Below are 3,116 nucleotides of genomic sequence, written 5' to 3'. Positions count from 1 at the left end.
CAGACAGACAGACTTGTGTGTGGCATGTGTAACTGGAAACCAGTTCTCTCCTCTCTGGACCCTGAGATCATCCCACAGATTGAGGGGGATCTGACAGGGAACAGGGTGTCTCTCCCTGACCGCAGCCCAGATCAACACTCTCCATGACAGCCCTGTCAGAGACTGTGTGTGACCTCTGGATTAGTTTCATATCGCACAGACCTGGAGCCCACTGGGAAGGCTAATTACATGAGCTCATACTACACTTGTCCTGTATTAATGGTAGAAAGTTATAGCCATAATTTACAATGCTTCAATCAATGCAGGGTCTGGTAGTTCTGCTCTCCCATTGGATGGGATTGTAAAAAGGCCCGTTTTTTAGAAAATGACTCAAAATATAAACTTTAACTTATAAAGCCTGAGAAACAAGGTTCATGAAATTGACAACTTACAAACATCAGAAAACATTCATATTCTGGACATCTCTGAAACACACTTAGATAATTAATTTGATGATGCAGTAGTAGTTATACATGGTTATAGAATATATAGGAAAGATAGAATGCAAATGGAGGAGGTGTTGCTGTATATGTTCAGAGTCATATTCCTGTTAGGCTAGTCCTTTGAGGATCTCATGTCAGATGATGTGGAAGTAATATGGCTACTGGTTCATCTGCCTCACTTAAAGTCTATTCTTGTAGCACATTGCTATAGACCATTGAGTGCAACAATTGTCACGACTCCTACCGAAGGTGGCTCCCCTCCCTGTTCGGGTGGCGCTCGGCTGTCGTCGTCACTGGCCTACTAGCTGCCACTGATCCCTTTTCCCCTTTCTGTTTATTGGTTTCACCTGTTTGTGTTTTAGGCTGATTAGTCTGGCTTTATTTACCAGTAGGCCCGCCTGCTCTTTGTGCGGGATTGTTTTGTGTAACTTGTGTGCACGTCTGTGGGTTACGTGTTTCCCATTTTGTGGGTTTTGCTGGACAGTTTAAGTCCCCGTGTTTGGGGCATTTGTTTTGTTGTGCGCCCTGTGTTTTGTGGGGTTGGCTTATGTTCGCCGTTTTGTGCATTAAATATAGCACTACCCTGAACTCTCGGCTTCCTGCGCCTGACTTCTCACCCACTACACCCAATACATTACAACAAGTCAGTATTTGGACTATATATATCTATATGTGTGAAATGCTCAATAATGTATGTAATATCAACAGAGAAGTATATTTTCTGGGTGACCTAAATATTGACTGGCTGTCAACAAGCTGTCCACTCAAAAATAAGCTTCAAGCTGTAACCGATGCCTGCAATCTGGTTCAGGTTATCAGTCAATTTACCAGGATATTTACAAACAGAACAGGAACTAAATCATCCAACGTGTATTGACCAGATCTTTAACAATTCGGGAGACATCTGCTCTAAAGCAGTATCCACACCCATTGGCTGTGGTGATCTTAATATAATAGCTAGAAAAAGTTACTTGAAATGACACAAAGGATGATAGTAAAAAGCTTAGGAGTACCTTAATTAAATTAAATTCTAGGCAAAAAAGCAAACAAAGCTCATGCTTTCATTGAGGCAGATGGCTTGTTCATAACAAAACCCTTTGAGATTGCCAAGCACTTTAAGAACTTTTTTTGTTGACAAGTTTAGCAATCTTAGGCATGTCATGCAAACAACAAATGCTGAGCCTTCCTATTCATGCATAACAGACCAAATAATGAAAGACAAGTATAGTACTTTTGAGTTCCGTAAAGTTGGTGTGGAAGAGGTGAAACAATTGCTGCCATCTATAAATAACAAAAGCCATCTGGTACTGCCAACCTGGATGGTAAATTGCTGAAGTTGGTAGCGGAATACACTGTCTTCAATTTAAGCCTAGAAGACGATGTGTGGCCTCAGGCCTGGAGGGAGGCAAAGATCATTCCATTGCGCAAGAATAGCAAAGCAACCTTTAAAAATAGAACCATGTTGATTGCTGATAAAAAAAATGTAAAAAAATAAAATGCCCCCCTCCTGTAACGATCTTCTTCATCTGAGGAGGAGTAGGAAAGATCGGACCAAAGTGCAGTGTGGTAAGTGTTCATGTTATTTTATTTAAACTGAACACAAACCAAAATAACAAAAAGAATGAACGAAAACGAAACAGTCCTGTCAGGTGCAGAAACACAAAACAGAAAAAAACTACCCACAAACACCAGGTGGGAACAGGCTACCTAAGTATGGTTCTCAATCAGAGACAACGATTGACAGCTGCCTCTGATTGGGAACCATACCAGGCCAAACACATAGAACTATAACACACAGAACAAATATAGAATGCCCACCCCAACTCACGCCCTGACCAAACTAAAATAGAGACAGAAAAAGGAACTAAGGTCAGGACATGACACCTCCATCCTTGACTTTTCCTAAATAAGTCTATTTAACACACTGTCAGTGTTAGAATCGTAATATCACAAACAGAACTGGAGTTATAACCAGTTTATAACCAGCATGTCATTTTTAAAAATGGTTTCCCCCCCCATTGCCCCTCCTTCTCCCAAAAGTTGGGGCTGCTACGCTCCTTCTTCCGACTGTTGAAAGTGCAGTGCCCAACTGATAATCATCCTGATAATTACCTCGAAACTGAAACTAAGCTATACCAAAACTAATTTCACACATATAGCCTAATAACAGATTAAATAAATTAAGTGATAGGGTGAATTGGTGAGCGTGGGGTAGTGAACGATGCATAATTATGTAATCCCCGATTGTGAATGAAGAACAGGGTGGGCCATTCTATTGCATTGATCCATTCTAATTATAGGCCTAATCTTAAAATGTTATGTACCCTATAATCAAAGCAGTCTTATCAATCTACTCCAGTCAACTTGGAGTAGGCTACACAGTGAGAGAGTACAGTGTGTTATTTTTATTCCCTCAGCCCTTGCTCAAGCCACTTTCCCTCAGGGGAATCCCCGTCGAAACCGGATGTAGTTTGACTGCTATCTTAAGTGGCCCTCGAATTTAGCTCTAGGGAGCCAGTTAAGAACTTTGGTCACCCACAATTCAATGCAAACTGTAGTCACATGTCAAACTGCATTTTCGGCATGTCAGATAAAATGATGAAGCTAGCTTGATGAAGAATATATGATGAAGAA

Source organism: Oncorhynchus tshawytscha, linkage group LG12 (genome assembly GCF_018296145.1).
Source record: "Oncorhynchus tshawytscha isolate Ot180627B linkage group LG12, Otsh_v2.0, whole genome shotgun sequence".
NCBI classification, from domain to species: Eukaryota; Metazoa; Chordata; class Actinopteri; order Salmoniformes; family Salmonidae; genus Oncorhynchus; species Oncorhynchus tshawytscha.
This window is presented reverse-complemented; position numbering follows the sequence as displayed.